Genomic DNA, 22171 nt, shown 5'->3' with positions numbered 1-22171 from the left:
AACAACTAATATAAAAAAAAAAAAACAGTTCAAGTGAGACAAAGTGATGGAGAGGTCACCATGAAGGTGCCAACTGATGATTCTGCTGACCACTGTTGTCCAGAATGGAAATTAAAAATCATATTTGTAAAAACTTTGATAGGTATACAATTATCTCCAGCATTAAAAAAAAATAAAAGATTTCCAATGCATCTGCCTTCTCTGAATAGAATAAAGCTCTAAGTTTATTTGTCAAAAGGTGTTTCGATCACACAAAATTTTTACCTCTGAATTTTTTGGGTTGACATTGATGACTGTAACAACCAAAATTAGCCCATGATGACATGTTTTTAAAAACTTTTTTAAAACTTATTACTCAGATATTACAACAGTTATCAATTTTTTACAGTATCAAATTTGCCAAATTTGCATTGCGGTCATGTGGCACACATCATATAATTCAAAGACTCAACTCATTTGTCCCTGTGATATCTTCTTTCAGACACACACACACACACACACACACACACACACACACACACACAAACACATTTCTTCATCAGCAGTCTTGTATTGTGAAAGTGTCTAGCTTTTCTTCATTTTTTTATGCAATACACTTCTATCTACAATTTCATTACATGCATACAGCAAAAAGGAAATTATGGGTTTTACATCCTTCATGATAATTTCATATACAGGGAGGTTTAAAACAGTACTTCAACAGTTTGCCTAGTAATGTGACACAGAATGATTGTATCTTGTTCTCAAAATTTTAATAAGGAGGTATAAAATACAGGTTCAATAATTTTAAATCAAATATCCATCTTTTAAAAAATAGTGTTGCAGCATTGTTCTTTGCATTACTTTTAAAACTTTTTAAGTTTTTCTCTCATGGCACAATCTTCTAATACTTCATATATGAGAGGCAATTTTTTAAAAAATTGCAACTTCTGCTCTTGGAAGGGCTCTGTAGTGACTGAATGGCATATGAATTTTATATTGATTTTATATATTTATATATATGACAGTGGAATGTATTCCAATTCTTATTATGCATGTAGAGCACAATTTTTCATACCTTTGTATATTAAATATGTTCACACCAATTCATGCCTTAACACAATTACTTTCTGGGTTTTTTTTTTTTGCATTACAATTCTTATCCCACATATATACCACAATTTTTTCATATCTCAGGTTGCATATAAAGTATGTTGAACCCCAATTCAAATCTTTATACATGTACTTTGAATAATGATGCCCATTACATTCCACCATCCTTTGTAATCCCCTGCTCCTCCCTTTACCTCCCACTCCTCTTTCCTATCTAGAATTCATCTAATCCTCTCATGCTCCCCCTCCCTACTCTACTATAAGTCAGCCTCCTTATATCAGAGAAAACATTTGGCATTTATTTATTTATTTGTGGATTGGCTAATTTCACTTAGCATTATCTTCTCCAATGGCATTTATTTACCTGCAAATGGCATGATTTTATTCTCTCTCATTGCTGAATAAAATTCTATTGTGTATATGTGCCACATTGTTTAATCCATTCATCCACTGAAGGGCATCTAGGTTGGCTCCACTGTTTAGCTATTGTGAATTGTGCTGCTATAAACATTGATGTGGCTGTGTCTCTGTTGTATGCTGTTTTTAATTCCTTTGGGTATAGTCCAAGGAGAAGGGTACTTGAGTCAAATGCTGGTTCCATTCCCAGATTTCCAAAGAATCTCCATACTGCTTTCCATATTGGCTGCACCAATTCGCAGTCCAACCAGGAATGTATGAGTGTAGATTTTTCTCCACATCCTCACCAACATTGTTGTGTTTGTCTTCATAATAGCTGCCATTCTGACTGGAGTGAGATAATAACTTAGAGTAGTTTTTTTTTTTTTGAGAGAGAGAGAGAGAAAATTTTAATATTTTTTTTCCAGTGGACATAACATCTTTGTTTGTATGTGGTGCTGAGGATCAAACCCAGGCCGCATGCATGCCAGACGAGCGAGCTACTGCTTGAGACACACCCCCAGCCCAAATTTAGAGTACTTTTGATTTGCATTTCTCTAATTGCTATAGATGATAAATATTTTTCAAATATATTTGTTGATTGATTTTATATCCTCTTCTGAGAAGTGTTTTTTCAAGTCCTTAGTCCATGTGTTGATTGGGTTATTTGAGTTTGTTTTTTTGTTTTGTTTTGTTTTGTTTTGTTTTGGTGCTTAGCTTTTGAGTTCTGTATATATCCTAGAGATTAGTGCTCCACCTGATGTGTGAGGGGTAAAAATTTGCTCCCAGGACGTAGGTTCTCTGGTCACCTCACAAATTGTTTCTTTTGCTGACAAGAAATTTTTAGTTTGATTCTACCCTATATATTGATTCTTGCTTTTAATTTTTGTGCTATAGAAGTCTTATTATGGAAGTTGGGGCCTAATCCCACATGATGAAGATTAGGGCCTACTTTTTTTTCTATTAGGCATAGAGTTTCAGGTTTCATTCCTAGGTTCTTGATCCATTTTGAGTTTAGTCTTGTGCAGGTAAAAGATAAGGGTTTAATTTCATATTGTTGCATATGGGTTTCCAGATATCCTAGTACCATTTTTTGAAGATTCTCTCTTTTCTCCAGTGCATGTTTTTGGCACCTTTTTTAATATAAGATAATTGTAATTTGGGGGGTTAGTCCCTGTGTCCTCTATCCTCTATCACTGGTCTACAAGACTGATTTGGTGTGAATAGCATACTGTTTTTGATACTATTGCTCTGTAGTATAGTTTAAGGTCTGGTATAATGATGCCACCTGCTTCACTTATCCTGATAAGGATTGCTTTACCTATTCTGAGTCTCTTAATTTTTCATATGAATTTCATGATTGCTTTTTCTATTTCTATGAGGAATGTCATTGGAATTTTGATGAGAAATGCATTAAACCTGTATAGTGCTTTTGGTAGTATAGTCATTTTGATAATATTAATTCTGCCTAACCAAGAACAAGGTAGATCTTTCCATTTTCTAAGGTCTTCTTTGATTTCTCTCTTTAGGCTTCTGTAGTTTTTATTATACAGATCTTTCACCTCTTTTGTTAAGTTGATTCCCAATTATCTTATTTTTTTTTAGGTTGTTGTGAATGGGGTAGTTTTCCTCATTTCCTTCTCAGAGGATCTCACTGATATACAGAAATGCCTTTGATTCATGGGTTTTGATTTTATATACTGCTACTTTGATGAATTCAATTACTAGTTCTAGAAATTTTCTGGTGGAGTTTTTGGGGTTTTCTAGGTATAGAATCATATTGTCAGCAAATAGTGCTAATTTAAGTTCTTCTTTTCCTATGTGTATGACTTTAATTTCTTTCATTTGTCTAATTGCTCTGGCCAATGTTTCAAGAAATATGTTGAATACAAGTGGTGAGAGAGGGCATTCCTGTCTTGTTCCAGATTTTAGAGGAAATGCATTCAATTTTTGTCGGTTTAGAATGATGTTGGCCTGAGGATTAGCATAGATAGCCTTTAAAATGCTGAGATATGCTTCTGTTATCCCTAGTTTTTCTAGTGTTTTGAACTTAACTGGATATTGTATTTTGTCAAATGCTTTTTCTGTGTCTATTGTGGTGACCATATGATTTTTACCTTTAAGCCTATTGATGTAGTGAGTTACATTTTTTGATTTCCGTATGTTGAACCAAACTTGCATCCCTGGGATGAATCCCATTTGATCATGGTGCACAAACTTTTTGATATGTTTTTGTATTAAATTTACCAGAATTTTATTGAGAAATTTGCTTCTATGTTCATTAGACATATTGGTCTAAAGTTTTCTTTTTTGATTTGTCTTTGCCTTCTTTGGAGATCAGGGTGATATTGGCATTATAGAATGAGTTTGGAATGACTGCCTATTCTACTATATCCTGAAATAAATTAAAGAGTGTTGGTATTAGTTCTTCTTTAAAGAACTTGTAGAACTCCCTTTTGTAAACATCCAGTCCTGGGCTTTTCGTGGTTGGTAAGCCTCTGATGGTGTCTTCTATTTCCTCACTTGATATTGGTCTGTTTAAATTGTTTATATCTTCCTGACTCAATCTGGGCAGATCATACGACTTAAGAAATCTGTCAATTTTCTTCAATCAATGCCTTCGATTTTATTGGAGTTTAAGATTTTAAAATAATTTCTAATTATCCTCTGTATTTCTGTAGTGTCAGTTGTGATATTACCTTTTTCATCATGTATGCTGGTAATTTGAGCTCTCTCTTCTCTTCATTAGCGTGGCTAAGGGCCTATCAGTTTTATTTATTTTTTCAAAGAACCAACTTTTTGTTTTGTCAATTTTTTCAATTGTTCCTTTTGTTTTGATTTCATTGATTCCAGCTCTAATTTTAATTATTTCTTGTCTTCTTCTGCTTTTGCTACTGATTTGTTCTTCTTTTCCTAGGACTTTGAGATGTAGTGTGAGGTTATTTATTTTTTAACATTTTTTTTAAGAAATGAACTTCATGCAATGAATTTTCCTTTTAGTATTGCTTTCATAGTGTCCCAGAGATTTTGATATGTTGTGTCTATGTTCTCATTTACTTCTAAGAATTTTTTAATCTCCTCCTTGATGTCTTCTGGAACCCATTGTTCATTAAGTAGCATATTGTTTAGGCTCCAAGTGCTGGAGAAAATTTTGTTTTTTTATTTTGTTGTTGATTTCCAATTTCATTCCATTATGATCCAATAAAATGCATGGTAGTATCTCTAACTTTTTGTATTTGCTAAGAGTTGCTTTGTGGCACATTATATGGTCTATTTTAGAGAAGGATTCATGTGCTGCTGAGAAGAAAGTGTATGCACTTGGTGGAGGTTGAAATATTCTATATATGTCAGTTAAGTCTAAGTTATTGATTGTGCTATTGAGTTTTATAGTTTCTTTATTCAACTTATATTTGGAAGATCTATCCAGTGATGAGAGAGGTCTGTTAAAGTCAACCAAGATTATTGTGTTGTAGTCAATTTGACTCTTGAACTTGAAAAGAGTTTGTTTGATGATCATAGCTGCATCAATGTTTGGGGCATATATATTTATGATTGTTATGGTTTATTGGTGTAGGGTTCCTTGAGCAGTATGTAATGTCCATCTTTATCCCTTTTGATTAAATTTGACTTGAAATTCTACTTTATTTGATATGAGTATGGAAACCCCTGCTTGCTTACACAGTCCATGTGAGTGGTATGATTTTTCCAAACCTTTTACCTTTAGTTTGTATATGTCTTTTTATATCAGATGAGTTACTCAGAGGCAGCATATTGTTGGGTCTTTTATTTTGTCCAATCTAAAAGCCCATGTTTTTTTTTATTGGTGAGTATAAGCCATTAACATTTAGGGATTCCAACATGGAAACAGAGAAGTCATTAGACCATGAAAAGAAGAAGACAAAGAAGTCATTAGACCATGGAAACATGAAGATTTAAACACATATACTAGGATTCCAACATGGTGGCAGGCGCGGAGAGATCAAGTCTCTGACCTCTTCAGCTACGCGGGCATAGGGAGTCGTAAAAAACCTAAATTCTGTTTGCTCAGAATCACTAGGCAATGCTGAGCTGATGTGGATCTGGGCCTCTCAGAACACACACTGAGCCCGGATCGGCTGAATTCAAGCTCCCATTTGCCTGCTTCCCACACACAAACAGCTGTGACTCAGCACTAATCCATCCAGCTGAAACAACTGGTCAGCCCCTCTGATCCCACGGAGGTAAATGCCTACCAAGCTTTCATAGGTAGTGGCCACAGGTTTGAAACAGGGCTTGGGAGAGACAGTAAGGACCCACTCGTTGCATTGGTCACCCGGCAAAGGGAAACGAACTGTCGCCATTTGCAAGAGATACCACCATGGCAGAGAACTGACGTCACCAGACTGTGTGGCGGAGGAGATAACTTCATTGAATCCTGCGGCTACAGGTGTGTAATCCCTTCCCTCTCCACACATCGGGGAAACCTTAAGGGACCCTCCCAGCTCTCCCTTAAGGGCCCCTCCCAGCTCCCCCATGAGCCGAGAGCCAGACCGAGGGAATGAGACATGGTGCAGACCCGTGGTGCGGAACTACGGCTCCCACCAGAGCTGACATCTGAGGTCTCTTCCACCAGTGACCGGGAGAGTCGCTACCAGAGGGCAAGTAAAATTTGCTGAGGATTCTCAGCCCCAAGCTCTACAAACTTAGGGTCTGAGGGAAAGGCAAACTGGTAGAGTGTGCCCAATCGTCATGAAAACAGGGCTCCCGGGAGCAGCAGACCTGGCGTGTAGCCAGTATTGTGGTGAGCGGCACCCATGAGAGGGGCCTGGCTAGAGGAAAAGTTTGGAAGTGACTATAGACACAAGAGGAGGCCCTAGGCACTCAGGATTGGAGACTCGCCCAGTCTGGAAGGAGGAGCTGCTGCAGAGTGATTGCTTCCCACCTATTGACAGGAGAAACTTGGCCTGGTGTCCCAGTGCCACCTACTGGAAGAGAAGTTAATCAAACTCTAAGACTGCATTTAATAAATTTTTTATTCTTTTTTCTTTTCTCTTTTTTTTGATTGGGTTTTTTCTATCATTTTCATTTTTCTTTCTTATTTTTTTAATTTTTTTTACAATTTTTTAAATTTCTTTTCTTCTAATTTTAATTTTATTTTTTTATTATTTTTTTAATTTTTTTTCTTTTTTATTTCCTATTTTTTTTCTTCTTTTGTCTTTTCATTTCGTTTCAATTTTCTTATCCCCCCTTCCTTGAATTCTACCTGCTTACTCTCATTCTCTTTAGTGACTTTTTCCCTTCCCTTCTAATACCTTTCCTCCCAAGCATCAAATAAATTTATAGGAGTAAACAGTAACTCAGCAGTCAAACAGTCCAAGAAGTAATATGAGCAGCTTCAAAAAGCAAGGAAGAAAAGGAGTACAAACAATGCAGGACAGCTTAAATATTCAGGAGGACCTAGAGTCATCAGAAAAATGGTCATATAAAGAACTCAAGGAACACCTTAGACAGATGGAATGTAAACTTAAAGAGGATACAAGACAGCGAATTCAAGCAGCGAAAGAACACACTGAGAATGAATTACATAAACAGATAAAAGAAGACGATAAGCATCTTTATCAGGAGACAGAGATTATAAAAAATAATCAAACAATAATTATAGAAATGAAGGAAACGAATAACCAAATTAAAAAATTAATTGAGAGTATCACTAACAGAGTGGAGCAAGTAGAAGCAAGAACGTCAGATAATGAAGACAAAATATATCATCTGGAAAAGAGTCTAGCCAACTCAGATAGGCTGGAAAAAAATCACGAAAAAAATATCCAAGAGTTATGGGAAAACATAAAAAAACCAAACTTATGAGTCATTGGGATAGAAGACGGTCCAGAGATTCAAACCAAGGGAATGAGTAACCTGCTGAATGAAATAATTACAGAAAACTTTCCAGAAATAAAAAGGAAACAGATATACAAATTGAAGATGCATACAGGACACCGAGCACACAAAATCACAGTAGACCAACGCCAAAACACATTGTTATGATGATATCCAATATACAGAACAAGAAAAAATATTAAAAGCTACAAGAGAAAGGAGACAGATTACTTTCAGGGGTAAACCAATAAGGTTAACAATGGATTTTTCATCACAGACGCTGAAAGGAAGAAGGTCATGGAACAATGTATTTCAAACACTGAAAGACAATAGATGTCAACCAAAAATTCTGTATCCAGCAAAATTAAGCTTCAGGTATGACAACGAAATGAAAATCTTTCATGATAAACAAAAGTTAAAAAAATTTGCAGCCAGAAAACCAGCATTGCAAAGCATTTTGAGCAAAACACTACACGAGGAAGAAATGAAAAACAATAACAAAAACCATCAGTGGGAAGTGCCTCGGTAAAGACAGAGGGCGAGGGGAAAGATAATCATGGAGAAACAAACTAAATTTTTTAGAAAAAAAGATAAATAATCAAGCATGGCTGGAAGTACAAACCATATATCAATAGTAACTCTAAATGTTAATGGCTTAAACTCTCCAATAAAGCAACATAGGCTGGTATCATGGATTCAAAAAACAAATCCAACAATATGCTGCCTCCAGAAGACACATCTGATTGGAAAAAACATACACAGGCTGAAGGTGAAAGGATGGGAAAAAATATACCACGCACAGGGTCCTCGAAAGCAAGCAGGAGTGGCCATCCTCATATCGAATAAAATCGACATCAAGACAAAGTTAATCAAAAGGGATAAAGAAGGACATTATATACTGTTAAAAGGAACCATTCACAAACAAGACATAACAATTATCAATATTTTTGCACAGAATAATGGTGCTGAGACATTCATAAAACAAATTCTCCCCAAGTTCAAGAATCAAATAGACCACAACACAATAATTATGGGCGACTTCAACACACCTCTCTCACCATTGGACAGATCCTCCAAACAAAAGTTGAATAAAGAAACTATAGAACTCAATACCACAATCAATAACCTAGACTTAACTGACATATATAGAATATATCAACCATCATCAAATGGATATACTTTTTTCTCAGCAGCACATGGATCCTTCTCAAAAATAGACCATATATTATGCCATAGGGCAACCCTCAGTAAATATACAGGGGTGAAGATAATACCATGTATTTTATCTGATCATAATGGAATGAAACTGGAAATCAATGATAAAAGAAGGAAGGAAAAATCCTACATCACATGGAAAAAGAACAATATGTTACTGAATGATCAATGGGTTACAGAAGACATAAAGGAGTAAATCAGAAAATTATTAGAGATAAATGAAAATACAGACACAACATATAAGAATTTATGGGACACAATGAAAGCAGTTTTAAGAGGAAAATTCATCATCTGGTGGTCATTCCTCAAAAAAAGAAAAAACCAACAAATAAATGAGCTCACACTTCATCTCAAAGCCCTAGAAAAAAAGAGCAAAACAACAGCAAATGTAGCAGAAGGCAAGAAATAATTAAAATCAGAGCGGTAATCAATGAAATTGAAACAAAAGAAACTATTGAAAAAATAATAAAACTAAAAGTTGGTTCTTCGAAAAAATAAATAAGATCGACAGACCTTTAGCCATGCTAATAAAGAGAAGAAGAGAGAGAACTCAAATTACTAACATACAGGATGAAAAAGGCAATATCACAACAGATGCTACAGAAATACAGAAGACAATTAGAAATTATTTTGAAAACCTATATTCCAATAAAACAGAAGATAGTGAAGACATCTATAAATTTCATAAGTCATATGATTTGCCCAGACTGAGTCAGGAGGATACACACAATTTGAACAGAACAATATCAATGGATGAAATTTAAGAAGCCATCAAAAGACTACCAACCAAGAAAAGCCCAGGACCGGATGGGTATACAGCGGAGTTTTACAAAACTTTTAAAGAAGAATTAATACCAATACTTTTCAAGTTATTTCAGGAAATAGAAAAAGAGGGAGCTGTTCCAAATTCATTCTATGAGGCCAACATCACCCTGATTCCGAAACCAGACAAAGTCACCTCAAATAAAGAAAACTATAGACCAATATCTCTAATGAACCAAATGCAAAAATCCTCAATAAAATTCTGGCTAATCGAATACAAAAACACATCAAAAAAATTGTGCACCATGATCAAGTAGGATTCATCCCTGGGAATCAAGGATGGTTCAATATATGTAAATCAATAAAAGTTATTCACCACATCATAGACTTAAAGATAAGAACCATATGATCATCTTCATAGACGCAGAGAAAGCATTTGACAAAGTACACCATTCCTTTATGTTCAAAACACTTGAAAAACTAGGGATAACAGGAACTTACCTTGACATTGTAAAAGCTATCTATGCTAAGCTTCAGGCTAGCATCATTCTGAATGGACAAAAGTTGAAGGCATTCCCTCTAAAATCTGGAACAAGACAGGGATGCCCTCTATCACCACTTCTATTCAATATAGTTCTCGAAATACTGGCCAGAGCAATGAGACAAATGAAAGAAATTAAAGGCATAAAAATTGGAAAAGAAGAGCTTAAATTATCACTATTTGCAGATGACATGATTATATATCTAGAAGACCCAAAAGGGTCTACAAAAAAAACTACTAGAACTAATAAATGAATTCAGCAAAGTGGCAGGATATAAAATCAACACACACAAATCAAAGGCATTTCTGTATATCGGCGACAAAACTTCTGAAACATAAATGAGGAAAAACACTCCATTCACAATATCCTCCAAAAAAAAATACTTGAGAATCAACCTAACAAAAGAGGTGAAAGATTTATACAATGAAAACTACAGAACCCTAAAGAGAGAAGTAGAAGAAGATCTTAGAAGATGGAAAAATATACCCTGTTCATGGATAGGCAGAACTAACATCATCAAAATGGTGATATTACCAAAAGTTCTCTATAGGTTTATTGGAATGCCAATCAAAATCCCAACGGCATTTCTTGTAGAAATAGATAAAGCAATCATGAAATTCATATGGAAAAATAAAAGACCCAGAATAGCAAAAGCAATTCTAAGCAGAAAGTGTGAATCAGGCGGTATAGCGATACCAGATTTCAAACTATATTACAGAACAATAGTGACAAAAACAGCATGGTACTGGTACCAAAACAGGCAGGTGGACCAATGGTATAGAATAGAGGACACAGAGACTAATTCACAAAGTTACAATTATCTTATATTTGATAAAGGGGCTAAAAGCACGCAATGGAAGAAGGATAGCATCTTCAACAAATGGTGCTGGGAAAACTAGAAATCCATATGCAACAAAATGAAACTGAATCCCTTTCTCTTGCCATGTACAAAAGTTAACTCAAAATGGATCAAGGAGCTTGATATCAAATCAGAGACTCTGCGTCTGAGAGAAGAAAAAGTTGGCTCCGATCTACATATTGTGGGGTCGGGCTCCAAATTCCTTAATAGCACACCCATAGCACAAGAGTTAATAACAAGAATCAACACATGGGACTTACTTAAACTAAAAAGTTTTTTCTCAGCAAGAGAAACAATAAGAGAGGTAAATAGGGAGCCTACATCCTGGGAACAAATCTTTACTCCTCACACTTCAGATAGAGCCCTAATATCCAGAGTATACAAAGAACTCAAAAAATTAGACAATAAGATAACAAATAACCCAATCAACAAATGGGCCAAGGACCTGAACAGACACTTCTCAGAGGAGGATATACAATCAATCAACAAGTACATGAAAAAATGCTCACCATTCTAGCAGTCAGAGAAATGCAAATCAAAACCACCCTAAGATACCATCTCACTCCAGTAAGATTGGTAGCCACTATGAAGTCAAACAACAAGTGCTGGGGAGGATGTGGAGAAAAGCGTACACTTGTGCATTGCTGGTGGGACTGCAAATTGGTGCAGCCAATATGGAAAGCAGTTTGGAGATTCCTGGGAAAGCTGGGAATGGAACCACCATTTGACCCTGCTATTGCCCTTCTTGGACTATTCCCTGAAGACCTTAAAAGAGCATGCTACAGGGATACTGCTACATCAATGTTCATAGAAGCACAATTCACAATAGCTAGACTGTGGAACCAACCCAGATGCCCTTCAATAGATGAACAGATAAAAAATGTGGCATTTATACACTATGGAATATTATGCAGCAATAAAAAAGACAAAATCATGGAATTTGCAGGGAAATGGATGGCACTAGAACAGATTATGCTTAGTGAAGCTAGCCAATCCCTAAAAAACAAATACCAAATGTCTTCTTTGATATAATGAGAGAAACTATGAACAGAGTAGGGAGGAAGAGCAGGAAAAAAAAGATTAACTTTAAACAGAGACATGAGATGGGAGGGAAAGGGAAAGAAAAGGGAAATTGCATGGAAATGAAGGGAGACCCTCATAGCTATACAAAATTACATATAAGAGGTTGTGAGGGGAATGGGACAATAAACAAGGAGAGAAATGAATTACAGTAGATGGGGTAGAGAGAGAAGATGGAAGGGGAGGGAAGGGGAGATAGTAGGGGATAGGAAAGGTATCAGAATACAATAGTTACTAATAGGGCATTATGTAAAAATGTTGATGTGTAACCGATGTGATTCTGCAATCTGCATTTGGGGTAAAACGTGGGAGTTTATAACCCTCTTCAATCTAATGTATGAAATATGATATGCCAAGAGCTTTGTAATGTTGTGAACGACCAAAAAAAAACATTTAGGGTTACTATTGGGACATGGTTTGTATTTCCAGCCATATTTTTTTATTTTTGTTATTTAAGTTGACTTGGTTTTCCTCTTTGATTAGTTTTTTCCTTTACTGCATACCTCCCTCTGTTGATTTTCATTGCTGTTTTTCATTTCCTGTTCATGAAATATTTTGCCAAGGATGTTTTGTAGCACCAGTTGTCTAGTTATACATACTTTTAACTTTTGATTATCATGGAAAGTTTTTATTTCATTTTCAAATCTAAAGCTTAATTTTGCTGAATACAAGATTCTTGATTGGCACCAATTATCTTACACAGCTTGATATATGTTGTTCCAGGATCTTCTGGCTTTCAGGGTCTGGGTTGAAAAATCTGCCATTATCACAATTGTTTTTCCCCTATATGTAATCTTATTCCTTTTTCTTGTGGCTTTTAAAATTCTCTCCTTATTCTGTATGTTGGGCATTTTCCTTATACTGTGCCTTGATGTGAATCTGTTGTGATTTTGTAAATTTGGCTTCCTGCAGGCTTCTTGAATTTGGATTTCCAATTTATTCTACATGTTTGGAAAGATTCTGGTATTATTTCATTGAATAGATTGTATACTCCTGTGATTTGGTCCTCTATGCCTTCTTCTATCCCAATAACTCTTAAATTTTAGCTCTTAAATAACTCTGAAATTTAAAAATTGTTTTTTGGACTTTTCTTCTTTGCATTACTTTTAAAACATCTTTTTAAGTTTTTCTCTCAGGGCATAATCTTCGTATACTTCAGATATGAGAGGAAATGTATTTTTAAAAATGCCTTCTGCCCTTGGAGGTCACTATAGTGACTGAACAGTACATGAAATTGTAATACTTTTCAAATCACTTCACCAATGACTTGCCTGACTGAGTCCATGAATGTTGCATCAGCACACAGTTCATTCAGAGAGAGTATGACTTTTCTATGAGAAGAAAAGTTTCCTAAAATTCTTCCACTGTAACTCCCTCTGTCACTGTGTAGTCAAGGGCCATTGTCTCCCATGGAAGCCTTCTTACCAGTCTCTTGGGGTAGACATTGAAAGATGATCAGTGCTTGGAATGATTTGGTCCCTAATACTTTACTATTATTCAGTACAGGTTTTAGAACCACTTTCATCCACACAAGGGTGGACTTGGTGGACAAAAAGCTGAGCTGGAAGAAAATGTTTTATTTGTATTTTGTTTGCCTAGATGGTAAGACAAATGAACAAAGAAGTTCCTCATCTTGCTGCACTGACCACAGGCAAGCAAAGGAAATGATCACTTAAGTGATCAGCAGGCAGGATGGTCAAGTCATATTGGGCAAAGAGTTCAGAGATAGAAGTTCATAGGTTAGTTGCCTATGAACTCCACCTTTGGTCACAACCTTTTGGAAAGGATGGAGACACATATTGTGCCTTCAAACTTTAGTAGACACTGCACCTCACAAAACATTCAGTTAAATAGGGCACTCAAGGACTGAAGTGGCTGGTGCCAACGTGTAAGGTATTTGTAGGGTGTGTAGATCAACCCAGCCTCTGGCCCTGGAGGGATAATCACAGCAGTAGTGTGAGGAGTTCCTTTTGGCATGACAGAGGTCTGTATTTGTCTGATCAAAGGAATTATGGTAGGGTCAGCTGGAGACAATAACTCAGGGTCACTGGTGAGAGAAAATGTGCAGCTCCAGTTATGATCCTTGGAGCAACCAGGGCTGTTGCCACAAGAGAAAATGCAAGGGCTGGTGATTTAATGTTGACACCTCTGCAGGTGTCATTCAGAATCAGAAGCTCATAACTGCTGTCTTTAGTTTTACTTTGCTCTATTCTGAGCATCTTCTACATTGATTAGTACATCTGAATCTTCATGTATATGCCCCTGATTCAGTTTGTTCTATTTCCTCCTCCTTGAATTTATCTCTTACTGAGCCTTTGCCTCAGGCCGTTGTTTTGCCTCCATTTACTGTCTCAAGCTCTTTAGCTGTAAATCCTCTGGGGCCAAAGTTCCTAACAAGAAAATTAAAATCTAGATATTTAAATTTTTTGAATTTTTTTACACAAATAGAGCACACCTTTTCATTTCTCTGGTTGTACATAATGCAGAATCACTCCATTTGTTAAATCATACCATACAAAGGATAGTAATTCCTTTCTCATTCCACCATCTCACCCACACACATCCTCCCCTCAACCTGCTCTAATCTGCTCAATTCAAAATTTCTCCTTCTTTCCTTGAGTCTCCTCCAGAATATTATGGACCTGATCTACTTATCAGAGAATATATTTGGAACTTATTTTGTTCCATGATAGTCTCCAACTCTGTCCATTAACCTGCCAATGCCTTTTTCTTTAAGGCTCAGTAATATTCCACTCTGCATATGTACCAGTTTGTTTATACATTAAACTGTTGAAGGGCATCTAGGTTATTTCCATGAATTACCTACTGTGAATTCAGCTGCTATGATCACTGATGTCACTGCATTACTATGGTGTGCTGATTTTAAATCTTTTGCATATACACCTAGGAGTGGGAAAGCTGGGTCAAATGGTGGTTCCCTCAAATTTTTCTAAGGAATCTCCAATCTGCTTTCCAAAGTGGTCACACCATTTTTTTAGTGGCAAAAATCTGAATATTCTTTTACAGACACATTCAGTTTCTGTCATAACTGAACAATAGTTCCCACATAATCAGTCAATTTTGCACTCTTTTTTCTTTTTTGTACTGCCATTTAATGTGTGTACATGTCTTTAGGTACTTTGCTAATTTCTTCCGCTGTCAACTGCTAGAAGTGGCTGAACATCCTCCAGAATTTGGACAGGCTGCTCAAGAGCTTCTTGTCATTCACCTACTCCATCAGGTTTTCTGGGACTACCACTTCCCCTGACCATATTCCAGACTCCACAGATCACTTCACCCAATGCCATGACACCAGCACCAGACAGGAGGAATGTTCAGGGGCAACCCCTGGGCACTGTCTGCTGAGGACTCTGTGCCTCTCTGCACTGGCCCCTGCTCTGGATCCAGAGCTGAGCCCCATGGAAGCTTGTCTATGAATTACAGTGAAAGTTGAGGAATGTGTATATATTACACTATAAGGAGATATAGTGACATATGCCACAGTGATTCTGGTGGCCCAGCTGTATGGACAATCTTATGCCCTAGATGTATGCTAATAGAGGAATTGGTGATAGGAGACAAAATCTGATGTTTAGGGAAAGCCCCACAGAACAATCCTAATTGTTTTGGAACTGTCATGTCACCATGGGAGTTTTGTAACAGTCATGTCACCTGATGTAGAGAATTACACACCTTTTGAATTACAGCACATGGTGCAAAGCCTGGTAGGTACAAAACAACACCAGTCATCACTTGAACATGAGGCCATAACTGTGTGATTTTCCAGTCAGAAGGTCAAGGAGGTTCAGCATAGTGGATAATTTGCATCTGGGAAGGAGCAACAGCAGGGCTTGCTCCTAGTACTCTGCATGGGCACGTGGTAAAGGCCCCATATCTCCAAGTTTCCAGTACCAGACACTCTCCCAGGAGTCCCATGTATGTCCCATGGGTGGAGATGAGGCTTTGGGTACAAGGTGAGTGTGACACTACTGCTACCTGAGGGCTCCAGTTCAACAATGTCTAATAATAATACAGTGAAACCTGATTATGCAACGACTCCTAACCACATTAAAATTAAAAAGGCATGCATAATTATTTTAATAATGTTACATAACCCACTATAACAAAGAAGTATCATTTCCACAAAGATTGAATGAACATTATTTATGATATAATTTACATTCTTTTTCTCATGTCGTTTCTTTGAAATATGTTACATGTTAATTTGGACAGTGAAATTTTCTCAGAAATGTCTGATTTGTTTTCTATTTTCTCATTTACATTTGTTAAGGTAGATTTACTTAACCAAATAATCAAAGCATGATTGGTAATTTTCTAACCACTGAGTTGTTAGCAGAAATAACATTTACCCTTTCATATTTACAAGCACATAATATAAATATGATTCATGATTTTTAGAATAAATTCAACTTTGAAGGAAAATGATGTTTGTTTCAAAACTACAGTTTGACCAACTGTCTTATGAAAGTCCATAATTTAAGTAATATAATAACACAATATTTCTAAATCTACATAGTATAATTGCTTAAGTTTTTTCTTTTAGAGAGAGTGAGAGAGAAGAGAAAGAGAGAGAGAGAGAGAGAGAGAGAGAGAGAGAGAGAGAGAGAATTTTTAATATTTATTTTTTAGTTCTCGGCAGACACAACATCTTTGTTGGTATGTGGTGCTGAGGATCGAACCCAGGCCGCACGCATGCCTGGCGAGCGCGCTACCGCTTGAGCCACATCCCCAGCCCTAATTGCTTAAGTTTTTATTTCTTCTTTTTAGATATACATGACAGTAGAGTGGTTTGGGATATATATATATATATATATATATATATATATATATATATATATAAATGGAATATAATTGACCATTCTTGTCATTATACATGATGCAGAGTTACACTAGTTGTATATTCATATATAAAAATAGAAGTTATATAAATAATCTAATTTGGGGGTATAAAAAAGCAGTCTTTTCACTATTCACTGTTACAAGCTTCTGCCATTGTTATGTTTGTGTTCATAGAAATGCAATGTTGATTTTAAGTGACTTTTTTGATCATCAAGCTTTTAGAGTAAAAAATAAATAAACTCTGTGTTTGCAATGTCAAAAACAACATGAAGGTATTTTTGTGCCAGGTCATATTCAACAAAGAGTGACCTGAGAAGGAAATGATCCTGATGATGAGGTGGTTCTTAATTCAATTGGTGTATCTCAGATGGCTTCCATCCCTAGACACAAATATGTTTTCCCATTCAAGTCATGAACACAATGCCCATGCTTTCATGAAGAGAGAGTATTCATGTGGTCATGAAAACAGATTTCCACTCACAGAGGTGACCTGCCTACAGCCAGGTGGCAACAGCCAAATCCAACCCTGAGTTCTAATATGAGATTATTTCCTATGGGAAGCAGCCAGGTACCTCAGAGCAGTTTGATGACACTAGACCTTTTATCATGGCAGACTGACATTAGTTCTCAGTGAAACATGCATTTACCCTTGAGGGAGCTTTTTTTCCTTGCCTGCAGTGCTTCTGCCAAAACTGTTATCCATGGACTTAGTGAACACCTTAACCACCATTGTGGTATTCAACATGGGGCTTCTGAGCACAATGCTTATGTCACAGCCAATAAAGGGCAGTAATCAAGCCATATCCCTGCCATTACTACTCTTACATTTCTCCAACATCCTAAAACACCAGGTCTGACAAAAAAAGTTGATTGGATTTTGAGGAGTCAAAGATGAATTTTGGTGACAGGTTTCACCCATATTCAATACATGATGATGTTTGTGGCATAGGCAGGATTCCTGGAGCTGGAATGAGGGCCTGGGACTGGGAGTGACTCCACACACTAGTGACCCACTAGCACAATGTTTGCTTCCCAGTTCAGTAATTCAACCCTATATTGGTCTAGTGCAGAGGACTTAGCTCCACACATGACACAAGAATGACTGCTCTAACCTGGGTCCAAGCCTCCCTTTTGCTACTCATGACAAGGAATCATTAGACCAAGTTGGGGCTATTGGGACATGATTGGTTTGATAATCAGGGGAATTAGGTTGCCACTGCTGACTCAAAATAAGGAGGCAATGCATGGAAAGAAGCATGTTCTCTATTCCTTCATTAGACTGCAGTTAAGGTCAGAAAACCAACACAATTCACTTCAGCAGGGCTATTGGTGCACCTGTGTTGTCTGCAGTGATGATTTGGGCCATTCCACCTGGCAGTACTAGCTAGAGATCAACACTAGCCAAAGCACGTTTTGGTGATCAAGGGACTTAGAAATGGGGAGTGAAGAAAGTATCAATGATGAACACAGGAATTAGAATTCTATGAGAAAATATTTATTTTAATGTGAATGTGTTTGAATATGATTTCCTTCCTCTGTGTGATCCTAGTGTCATCTAACATAGGTGTGTTAAAAATAGGTAACATTAGATGAGCATGGTGACACATGCCTGTATTTCCAGCTGCTCAGGAGACTGAGGCAAGAGAATCATGAGATCAAAGACAGTATGAACAAAACCAAGGCACTAAGCTATTCAGTGAGGCCCTATTTTTAAATAAAATACAAGATAGTTCTGGGGACTCGGCTCAATGCTCTAGTGATCCTGAGTTCAATCCCTGGTACCAAAAAGAAAAAAAATAGTTAACTTTATATTTCAATATTTAACTTACAGGATATCAAAATGGAGGGAAATGAACATACTTGAGGTCAAAAAATATATTTTATTATCTTATTGGGAAAAGATGAGCATTTTTTGTTTGGGCGGTTTGTTGGATAATATTATCTTAGTGCATGTGGCCTGGATATCATATGGATATAGGAATGAGTTTCTGGTTATCCCAGGTGGGATATGGTGCCTTTTTTAGTTACAAATTTCATAGCTTCAGTTTATTTCTCAAAATTGATTATATGTTTATTTCTGGTAATAGGAGGAATGCTTTCTGTTATACTAGCCACGGAGGATAAAATTGAAGCCCTGCAATCCTGTGACTTATGCATGCATATGTGTATCTGTTGAGCCACTACATAGAGAGGAGAGCTCAGGTTGTTCACATGTCCTTGGATTCACCTCCAGCATGGTTCTGATACTTCAATTCTTTCATAATTCACAGTAACTAAAACATCTGACTCTATGTTCATTTTATCTAATGCAAAGAATGAGTAGTACTAGATGAGGCATCTGTATATTTACCACAGAATTTAGCAGGATTAGAGCAGCTTTCTGAGTATAGAATGGCCTTCCTGGTCCATGATTAGTCAGATATGTCTGTTGCTGATGTGATGAGAACCCAACAACAACAATTTAGAGGAGGAATTTTTCCCCCTCATGCTTTCAGAAGTGTCAGTCCATATAGGGCCATCTCCATTGCTCTGGGCCCAAAGTGAGGTAGAATACCATGGCCAGATGACATGGAAAAGAAAAGCAACTTTAGTCATGACCATCAGAAAGCAGAGAGACCTCAGCTCACCAAGAACAAAATATAAACCACAATGTCCCATCCCCAGTGATAACCTCATTCAGCCATAGTCTACCTGCATATAGTTACCACCTATATCATTGGATTAACCATGGATTAATTTACACCTCACAACCTCTTCATTTTTCCTCTCAAGATTCTTGCATTGTCTCACACATGAGCTTTTGTGGGACATCTATATCCAAAACATAAGAGTCCCTGAATGCCCATGTGGGAGATCTCTCTTCATTGATTTCTGTCCTCAAATGCACATCACAGCTGGGCTCTCTGAGAGCCATTCATCTATAGATTTTTAGGGTAACTGTGTATTTGGTCACCATGCAAATTGTGAATTCCCTGGGCATAATACTGATAGGAAGACACTCGAATCAACTGTGAGGTCAAAAGAAGATTCTGAGGAGTTGGAGGTTCAGCATTCAACCTTCTTCAAGCTTCTTTGAGCAAAGTATCATCCTTGACTTCCCTGAACAATGGTTATAGTCAATTTCCAGTTGTTGACACGTTTAACATTCTTCCAATTCTTCTGAGCTGTTTTTTTTTTTTAATCTGGGTCTAGTTCAGACAGTCTGTTGCCCTTCCATGTTCCTGTCCATGGGCAGGGTATTCCCTGCTGAGAGACCACTGATGACAAGTGACTCAGCATAAGGACACCATGGACCCTCACATTCCTCATAGTTCTCTCAGTAGCTCCCAGATGGACTTTAGTTTCCTCTTTGACATTTCATTTAATGTTCCTTTTGTTGTTGACATGCTTTTAAGCATTTCACATGTTCTGCATTGTTTACTTATTCAACTTATTCATTACTTTTTCATTTACTTATTCATTGTTTATACTTTTGTGGATTTACTACCAATTTTAGCCTCAAACATTGTGTTTGACACATCTTATTCTGCAATGTACCATTAATAGCCATGTTTTTAGTCATCCATGTTTTATGTGGCATGTCTAAAAGCACCATAATTCAGCCCTAATGGACAAATCAACTTTAGGTCCTTTATTGTCTGTGAAGCTCATCAGTGTCATAGTTTCTAGGGCTGAGCTCTTAAAGATAATTTCTCAAGGATTCCTAAAGCAGAGATGATCCTGTCTCTGAACCAAGGTGTATTCCAGGTTTAGGGCTATGAATTGAGGCTGATGAGAGTCAGTGTCACTTTGAGAGTCTCCTCAAGGAGCCTGTCCATACTCCATGCAGGGAGAAGTGAACAAGTGCCCTTTTCGCTCATGCAAGACCACATAGAAAATTCTTCCTGAGTTACGAATTTGGCTGGAGGTGGGAGGAAATTCCAGAGAAGACTGTGCAGGCGTCTTCGGAAGGCCCTAGAATAGAGAAGCCTTCCCAGCATTGACTTCTGGACAGTGGTAAATTGTTCCCTGAGATTAGCAAGAGGCACATGCAGACATGCTGGGAGAAGAAAATAGACCCTAAGAGCCCCATCTTCTCACACTGTGCTCCCTCATCTGAACCTCAGCGTGTTCTCCATAAGGAAATTCATGGAAATTCTTCCATGCTTACACATATGATCAGCCTCCTTCAGTGCATTTCACAGGTGAGGTCCTCTGTGCCTTGGCTCTTGCCTGTGTCCTGGGGGTGACTCTGTATTAATCTGACCCTCGGAATGTGGTCACTGCAGCCCCAGATACAGTTTAAACTCTCCTGATGCCCACTCAGGGACTTAAGTTGGACTCCTCCTTTTCACCCCCAGGGCTGGCCTCACTCTTGAACTCTGCCTATGTAACCCCAGCTTCTCTCTTGGCTTCCTCTGAATGCCCTTCCACTGACACTTGCTGGTTGAGGATTAACAGACTAGCAGCCCTTCTCCAGAGGACCCCAAATCTTCTGTCACTGGAGAGCCTGTTGTCAGGATGCCCAGCCTCATTCTGTGCCAGTTGTGCCAAAACGTACCCTGTCCTATGTCTCAGATTGGTGGCATTCACAATGCACTCGAAGTCATGGCAGGTCAAGTTTCTGTTACCAGGGGCTTTCTTTCTGTTAGAGGACAATCTTTCAAACTCAAGCCTATCTCCCCACATGCACGAGTTTAGAGAAATTTTGTTAAACCTTGTGCAGATGCTGGCTTCTTAGGTACTGAGAAACCAAGACTTATGTGTTCCATCTAATGTCATCCCAGATAATGACAGATTTCTGCCAATGTGCGGATTTCTACACGTGTTTTACCTTTTGTTAAGTTTCTTACTTATTCACTACCATCTCCCATTGTGATTAGTTTATTTTTTCCCCATCATATCAATTTGGTTACCTTTCATAGCCTTTTATATACACTTTAAATTTATTTTCATAATGGTTTCTACATGCTTTACACCAACTACTTTAAATCAATACCAACATACGGGTTCCAACATGGCGGCCAGCGAGCAGGCAGCATTTTCTGTGCCTCCGCAGTAACGGGATCAGAGAGACACATAAATACAGTTGCATGGGACCTGCTGAGGAACTTCTAACAATATTCCATTGAAAGGAGACCTGCTGATAACTAGTAAGTCTGTGGGAGGGGTCAGTTTGTCTCAGGCGAGTGAATCTAGGCAACGCGGATCAGGGACACAATCCCACAGGGACACAATCCCGCCGGCCGCAGCAGGAACTGCAGTGAACTGCAGCGAACGTACGAAAGGCCGCGGCTGACTGGGCCCCCGCAGGCCTGAGTCTGTGAACTGCCTCTGGCGGTTTGTCGCTGCAAACAACACCCCCACCCCACCCCCAGCCGGTTCGGAGCAACGCGGATCAGGGACACAATCCAGCCAGCTGCAGCCGAACTGCAACGAACATACAAATGGCCTGAGTCTGTGAACTGCCTCTGGCGGTTTGGCGCTGCAAACAACACCCCCACCCCACCCCCAGCCGGTTCGGAACAAT

At 37.8% G+C, this 22171-nt stretch overlaps 1 pseudogene; it reads right to left on the bottom strand.

The window, feature by feature from the left end:
* Positions 1-13648: 13648 nt before the first annotated feature.
* LOC144372228 (KH domain-containing RNA-binding protein QKI pseudogene) lies at positions 13649-14281 on the bottom strand (annotated as a pseudogene).
* Positions 14282-22171: the final 7890 nt, after the last annotated feature.

The sequence above is a fragment of the Ictidomys tridecemlineatus genome, assembly GCF_052094955.1.
Source record: "Ictidomys tridecemlineatus isolate mIctTri1 chromosome 2 unlocalized genomic scaffold, mIctTri1.hap1 SUPER_2_unloc_1, whole genome shotgun sequence".
NCBI lineage: Eukaryota > Metazoa > Chordata > Mammalia > Rodentia > Sciuridae > Ictidomys > Ictidomys tridecemlineatus.
This window is presented reverse-complemented; position numbering and strand designations above follow the sequence as displayed.